At 35.8% G+C, this 8,213-nt stretch overlaps 1 pseudogene; it reads left to right on the forward strand.

The window, feature by feature from the left end:
• The first annotated feature begins 201 nt into the window (after nt 1–201).
• On the forward strand, nt 202–552 carry LOC118857721 (annotated as a pseudogene).
• The last annotated feature ends 7,661 nt before the right edge of the window (nt 553–8,213 follow it).

The following is an 8,213-nucleotide window of genomic DNA, read 5'->3' on the forward strand; positions in this document are numbered from 1 at the left end:
TCTATCTTTGAAGCAAATTGCTTCTCTGATAAACAGGAATGATTTAAGTTCATTAAAAAACAAAGAAAAAAATTAAATTCTAAAATTAAGGGCCTTGTACACCCTAGAAAGGGAATAGGCCTAGAAAACCTTTAAAAGGTGGGTACAAGCAGAAATAATGGCACGAGGAAGGCATGAACACAAAAGACTTAGGACATCAACATGAGTCTTTTAAATGAACCCAAGAGTGAGATGACCCCCTGAGTTGCTGCAGAAGAAGGAAGAGCAGGTGTTTAACACTGGGCCCTGTAGGTGTTCACACAGTCACTGAAGAAAAACACCTATGTTCTTATCAACGGCTGCAATAACAAGAAACTGCTAGATCAAGTGAAGGCCTTCCACAAGCATTATAACATGGTCTTAGAGGACATGAAGGAGATATGGACAGAGGAATCCAAAAATGGCAAAGGAAAGAAAAAGCCAAAGAAAATGAACAAAGATTGTTACCCTCCCAAGATGTTTCTGAGTGAGGATTTGGTCATCCTGGTTCCGGGAATCGAGTTATTCAAGTAGCATAACTATAACCTCCCATGACCACTGAGCCTTGGTTCAGCCTAAAGTGGTACCCCAGTGGTCTCTTTCTTTCACCTTTTGTGAATAAAGGCCTTGTTGTTTTAACATAATAATAATAGGCATATATAATAACTACTATCTGGATTTTCTAGAGCAAGGGTTTCCAACCTGAGGTCTGTTAATTTGCTTTTAAAAACTTTTTTATAACTATTTCAATATCATTTGTTTCCATCATATTCCTATGTATTTTACTTTATGCATTTAAAATTAGTATTTTGAGAAGTGGTCCATATGCAAAGGCATGACCAGACATCCACAGGGTATCACAATTCAAAAAAAGGTTAAGAACTCTTGCTCTAGAGAATGGAATTTAAAAATAATAAATCAACATACATTTGTTAAACCACTACTATGTGCCAGCCATTGTGATGCTAGGTTCTGTTTTTACTATATCTAGAGAAAAGAATATCTCTTGCTGTGTAATTGGACTTGGCCTTTGGGATTGAAATTTTAAATGATCATTGGGGGAAAAAACAATTTGTTAAAAAGGCAGAACCCAGTACATGAATATAGATAGTTATACACACACAAACACACATACACACACACACACACACACACACTCACTCACAAATAGCTAGATAGTCTGCCTCAAAGTCCTCTCAATTTTGACTGCTGACTATTCCCCTCTGAGCTAAGCAAGCGTTTGGGACACGGGTAGAAATGACAAACCATTTTTGTCAGAAATGACAAAAATCCATGGGCAATATTTGTCCCATGATGCCACAATTTGTAGGGAACCCTGGAGTAATGTACTTTGACTATCTTTAATATTAGATTTGGTATTAATGCAATTAATCAGGCCTATGACAGTTCTGGGTGTCATTGGCAGCATTATTTGTATGTTTTTGGGGTGGGGTACCATCTATTTTGCCAATTGTTCATACAAACATGGTATAAATTTGACAAAAAAAGAAATAAGTCCCTTTCTTATTTGAATTCTCTTGGAGCCTAGGCCTTGATATCTTCCCCTAATAAAATCAGAAGAGGCAATGTTATTTTAGGATAATTAATCAGAATTTGTAAGGCCACATGATGTAATAGAGGATAAGTCTTAGAATCAGAGAGACAGGGTCAAGTCCATAGTTATACTGGCTGTGTGATGGAGGTAAATCACTTGAATGTTCAGTGTTTCAGACTACTCATTAAGACTATAAGATAGATAAAATTGCTAATCTGTTTCAGCAAATGAAGCACAGGTCTACAGTTAGACCAGGAAAAAATAGATAAAATTAGAATTTTGCTCTTTGTTTTTCCATTGTTACTTAGTAATTTGTAGTCTTGAGGGAATGAGTTAATTTGAGGGATTAAATTCATCCTCTTGGTTACCTTAAAAATCTTATATTCTTTTATAGAAAATCCAAAGTTTCCTATTTAAACTTGGATAATTTTTCCTTTAAAAAACAAAACAAATGGAAGGTTCTAAGATAAAATGGGGGAAATAAAGTCTTGGTCATGTTGGGAAAAGGCATAAATTTTACAATCTATATGAGAGAGAACTTTTTTTTTCCATTTTCAGAAAAATTGGAGATGGCCTTTCTCCACCCATACCTTCTCCTTACTCCCAGGTCTTGTTGGGTAACAACTAAAAACTACAGAGAAAACACAGCCCTTACAATAGCCTAAACTTTAACTGGCCACTCTGTGTTTAGATTTTCAATTTTCTTTCCTTTATTTTCCTGCCAGTTTTGAAGAGAGAATTCTTATGTCTCACAATATGCTGAGCCAGAGATGATCAGCCGAGTCTTGACTTCATTGAGAGCCTAAACCCTTTAAACCCAATGCTCTTTCCAGCTGGCAGGTCAGCAACATTAAGCGGACACTGTCAATTTCTGCTTAGTTAAGTTTCTATAAACGCAGTCATGCTTTTTCTTAGCAAGAAAGGGCAAGTATATATGCACCTTAAACAATTCCCTACATCTTCCTCTTCTTATCTTGGATCTAATCAGTTTATCAGTGGGGACTTTTTCAAATTTTTGAATGACAGCTTTTTTTTTTTTTAGTAACAACAGCAACAAAACGACATGCAGTAAAATACTGACATCATTTAAGTACCTTTAGTCATCCTTAAAACTAAACTTCTGGTAAAACTTCCCACATTATCATATTATAAATATTCTGTGAAACAACTCTTCATCATCTTATCATGAAGCAATTAACTTTTAGGAGGATATTATAGTTGTACAAAGCAATAAGCATATTTTGTATTATGGGGTTTGGTGAATAAGGTACTCAAATTTAGTATGAGTATTTCTACAATCTCATTACTAAGGGTTTAAAATTATTATTATTATTATTATTATTATTATTATTATTATCACTAGTGATAATAGTAATCATATGGACCAGACCTGTGATTCCACTGGTACAAGTAATTCTGTGTTGGGGCAGGAGTGGAAAAGATTTGAGAAGTCTCTGTACCAATGAAGATTGGTAACTTATAGACTCAGTGTTTTCTGGAACACCAAGGAGTGATTTATTCAGGGTCACACAAACAGCACATTTTAAAGAAAGGAGTTGAACCCATGTCTTCCTCACTATGAGGTCAGCTCTCTATCCCTACTAGTACAAGATCTCTCTGCTCATCATAAAATAAATACATGAAACAGTTGGAAGTCAAGATATCACTTCAAAGTCAATTACACTGACATGTATAAAATACTTACTTTGGGCAATACAGAGTTGGGTACAGGAGTATGCAAATAATCATTTAGCAACCTACTCTACCAAAAAAATAATGTGCACAAAATACTTTTATTTAATTTATACTACCTTATTAACATTTCCCCCTCACTTTCTTAAGTCCAGGCAATCAACTAAACAATAACTCAAGACCTAATTTGTAATGATTGCTGATTCCCAAAGAGTACATGTTAATGCTGGAAATTTAACAATTGTATCCCATGGACAGGGCTACACTTCATACATCCTGGCTCTGGTGAAGTTATAAAGCATAGCTAAGAGAAAGTCTTTTAGTCTTTTACCTCACTGAGATTACAATTTATTAGAACTGCTCAGTAAAGGACTCATGCTTTCAACTTAATCTGGCTGATCTAAAGTTAATGTTCCTTGAAATATTTGGTCCAATATGAAATGGATCCAATGATCTTTACCTATTTTTATTTATTTATTTTTATTATTTTTCAAACGGTATTGATCTTCTAACCCCAAACTTAATGCTTTCTCTTTGCCTCCTACTCTTTGTCTTCACTAGAGCATAGAATATATTTTCTAGAATTTATGCACAAGGGGAAAGGGAATACTGAAATAACACAGCCAAGTTTCAGGAGATGAAAATTGCATATGAAAGATTTATTTCTACATAGTCCAAGTGATATTTAATTTCTAAAAAAAAGTATACCTAGCCATCATTTTCTATCCCTAGATTGGCCCCATGATGTGTTCTATGTCAGGCTTGTCTGCTCCCCTAGGATCACATTAAAAAAATGCCATTTTTCCTCCTAGAACACCAACCACCCCCCAACATGCCCAAACATTTGGGGATTATACTAGCTAGGTCCTCTCAACAAAATTCACTTTTTTCAGACTTATAAGCCAAAGCTTGTTATCTAAGTAGTAATTACTCTCTGAGTAATCTTCATAACCTTGTCCTTGGGAAGCCATAATAAACTGGAGTCGGTACCTAATTCCAATGGTAAATGTATTTCTCCCTGTCCCTAAAGTCTAAGAGGAACATTTTTTTTGAGATAAGTGCACATGCAGGATTAACTACAAATAACAATGATCTAAAAGAATATATGTCAAGTTTATAAGAATTAGGTTTAAATGGAATATTATGGTCTGGCCATGGAAAAACCTCTGGACAACATAGAAGTCAGCTTAAAAGTTGGGAATTCACATGGAGTTATCATATTCTATAATTCTTTCCTGTTTGTGTCAATGTAGACAACTAAATTGACTTTTCCAGTTGATTTAGACTGAAAAATTGATTTGATTGTTTGGTGAATATGGTTTTCTTTTTTAATGACCAAATCAAATCCAGAAACAGTGATCCTCTTGTACAGTGAATGGTTATTAATATTGTAGGGGAAATAGCTATATCTTTTGTCTCATGTATAATTATGGCATTATCTCAGAAAATTATCAAGCAATCTGGTAGCCTCTTTAGTGTCACCCATCATTAAATTTTGAGGTATTTCATAAAAAGTAAATAAAATAACCACATACTGGTTTTAACTTCATCTTACAATTATTTTTCTTTTGGCTGTCTTGTAATTATTAATTTTATTATTATCCTAATATGAGATTTTACATAATAGTCTTGCTGACTTTCCAAGACAGACCAAATCTTTTCTCACAATTATTTTTTTTTTACATTTAAAATTTCCATTTTGACTATTTGGATTTCTGATCCATTGGTGTTTGAAAGTCTTCAAACAAGAATAAGATAGTCTTCATCAGTGAATTATGCAGTCAGTCCATACTATAGCTTTTATTATATCCCATTCCAACATATATTAAAACAATTAACACAGACTCAGAGGGACAACGTAGCCCGAGTTGACGATGGCATGGAAACCTGTATGTAAAATGTTAGATAATGATAAGGATGTCATTTCAGTTCAATTCATCAGCTAATTTATTGCTTTAACATATGGTGATACAAAACCAAATATTAAACAGCCTCTGTCCTCAAAGAACTTACATCTAATAAAATTGCCAAATCACTATCTGCTTTATTCTTTTCCATAATAGTCATGTTGTGAAAGAAAACATAGATCAAAAAAGCAAGCAAAAAACCCTCAAGAAAAATAAAGTAAGAAAAAAACATGCTTCAGTCTGTATTCAGACAACATCAGTTCTTTCTCTGGGGATGGATAGCATTTTTTATCTTAAGTCCTTCAGAATAGCTAAATCATTCACAGTTGATCATTTTACAATGTCGCTGTTACATTGTACACAGTACATTTCACTTTGCATCAGCTCATACAAGTCTCTCCAGGCTTTTCTGAGAGCATACTGCTCAGCATTTCTCATAGCCCAATAGCATTCCATCACAATCATATACCATAACTTGTTCAGTCATTCCCCATTTGATGGACATCCCCTCGATTTCCAACTCTTTGCCACCAGAAAAGAGCTGCTATAAATATTTTCGTACATATAGGTCCTTTTTCTTTTTTTTTGACTGTTTGCTTGTCTCTTGGGATACAGACCTAGTATTGGTATTGCTAGGTCAAAGTATATACATGATTTTACAGGTCTTTGAGCATAGTTCCGAATGGCTCTATAGAATGGCTGAATCAGTTCACAACTTCACCAACAGTATATTAATGCCTCATTTTCCCCACATGCTCTCTACCATTTGTCATTTACTTTTCTTCCCCATTAGCCAATCTAATAGGTATGAGGTACTACCGAAGAATTATTTTAATTTGCATTTTTCTAATCAGTAGTAAGTTATAAAATTTTTTCATATGGCTATAGATAGCTTTGGCTCCTTCATATAAAAACTGTTCATATGTTTTAGTCATTTATCAATTGAAGAACGTCTCTTACTTTTATAAACTCAGCTCAGCTGTCTATATGTTTGAGAAATGAATCCTTTATCAGAGAAACTTGCTTCAATTCTCAGCTACTATTGCTAACTGTATTTCCCTCTGTCCTATCCCCCCCATTTATTTTATTCTCTCTCTCGCTCTGTCCTTCCTCAAAAGTGTTTGCTTCTGACTACCCCGTCCCTCAATCTGCTTTCCCTTCTATCACTGCCCACCCCCTTCTCTTATCCCCTTCCCCTTCTACTTTCTTGTAGGGCAAGATAGATTTCTATATCCATTTGAGTGTGTATGTTACTATTTCTCTGAGCCAATTTTGACTCACTCCACATCACCTCCCCCCTCTTCCCCTCCATAATAAAAGCTGTTTCTTGCCTCTTTTATGTGAGACAATTTACCAATTCTACCTCTCCCTTTCCCTTTCTCCCAGTACATTCTTTTCTCACTTCTTTTTAACATATCACCCCACTATAATCAACTCACACCTGTGCCCTTTCTCTGCATCTACGTCTTATTTCTGGCCTAATAATGAGAAAGTGCTTATGAATTAAAAGTACCATCTTCCCATGTAGCAATATAAACAATTTAATTTTATTAAGTCCCTTGTGATCTCCATTTTCTGCTTACTTTTTTATGCTTCTCTTTTGTCTTGTATTTGAAAATCAAATTTTCTACTCAGCTCTAGTCTTTTCATCAAGAATGTTTAAAAGTCCTCATTTCATTGAATGTTCATTTTCCCCCTGAAGGATTATATTCAGTTTTGCTGGGTAGGTGATTCTTGGTTGTAATCCTAACTCCTTTGTCCTCTGGAATAGTATATTCCAAGCCCATGATCCTTTGGCCAATTCAAATTTTTATGGAGTTTTTTTTCTTCTGTGAATTGTTGAGCCTTTTTATAAATTTGGTCAATTATGCTATTTAAGGCAGTCTTCTCCTCATTGATTTTTGTACCCCTTTACCCATTTGTCCTAGTCTGTTTTTAAGGTATTATTGTCTTCAGTATTTTTTGTGTCCCCTTTACCAAGCTGTTGACTCTTTTTTTCATGATTTTCTTGCATCACTCTCATTTCTTTTCCCAATTTTTCTTCTATCTCTCTTCTTTGATTTTCAAAATCCTTTTTGAGCTTTTGCATGGCCTGAGACTAATTCATATTTTTCTTGGAGGTTTTTGATGTAGGAGCCTTGCCTTTGTTATCTTCTTTTGAGTTTGTGTTTTGATCTTCCTTGTCACTATAGTAACTTTCTATGGTTCAGAATTTTTTCCTGTTGTTTGCTCATATCCCCAGCCTGTTACTTGACTTTAACTCTTTGTTGAAGTAGGGCTCTGCTTCCAGGGTAGAAGGCCCACTGTCCCAAGCTTCAGGTGTTTTGTGCAGCTATTTTCAGAGATATTTGTAGGAACCTGTAATTTTTCAGTTCTTCCAGTGTGGTATAATCTAAGGAGAGGTATTTGCTACTCTCCTAACCCATGCTCTGATCTGTGAGTAACCCCAAGCACTCTTTTCTGCCCTGGAACTATGAGAAGGGTCCCCACTCCACTGTGACCCACAAGCTCTGGTGTGCTGTTGTTCCTCCTTATCCTGGGACTGCCACCTATCAGGATCTGAGAATAGGTAAAGTGCTGCCTCAGTGCTAGCAAAGAAACCCGTTATCTCCTTCTGACCAGTTGTTCAACATCCTTACCATCTGTGGGCCGAGACACCAAAGGAAGCTTCTATCCCAGCTGATTCAGTGGCTCACAAGGCCTGTTCCTGTTTTGCTGGGTCCCAGTCTGTGCTGGTGTGGCCAGCACTAGACTGTGCTCCTCTCTCACGCTGGTGCAACAGACCTTTCCTACCAACTTTTGAAATTATCTTGGGCTGGAAAATTGTTTCACTGTCTTTTTGCGGGTTCTACCACTCTAGAATGTGCTTAGAATCAGTATTTAAAGGTATTTTGAGGGTTTTAGGAGAGAGCTCAGATGAGTCCCTGTCTTTACTCCACCATCTTAGCTGTGTCTTCCCTATCTGCCTTCTTGAACAGGATGCCTAAGCCCCCAAAGAACCAAGACATTAGCCAGAGTTTCCTCCATTGTATAAAACTGTT

This window comes from Trichosurus vulpecula, chromosome 7 (assembly GCF_011100635.1).
Source record: "Trichosurus vulpecula isolate mTriVul1 chromosome 7, mTriVul1.pri, whole genome shotgun sequence".
Classification (NCBI taxonomy): domain Eukaryota; kingdom Metazoa; phylum Chordata; class Mammalia; order Diprotodontia; family Phalangeridae; genus Trichosurus; species Trichosurus vulpecula.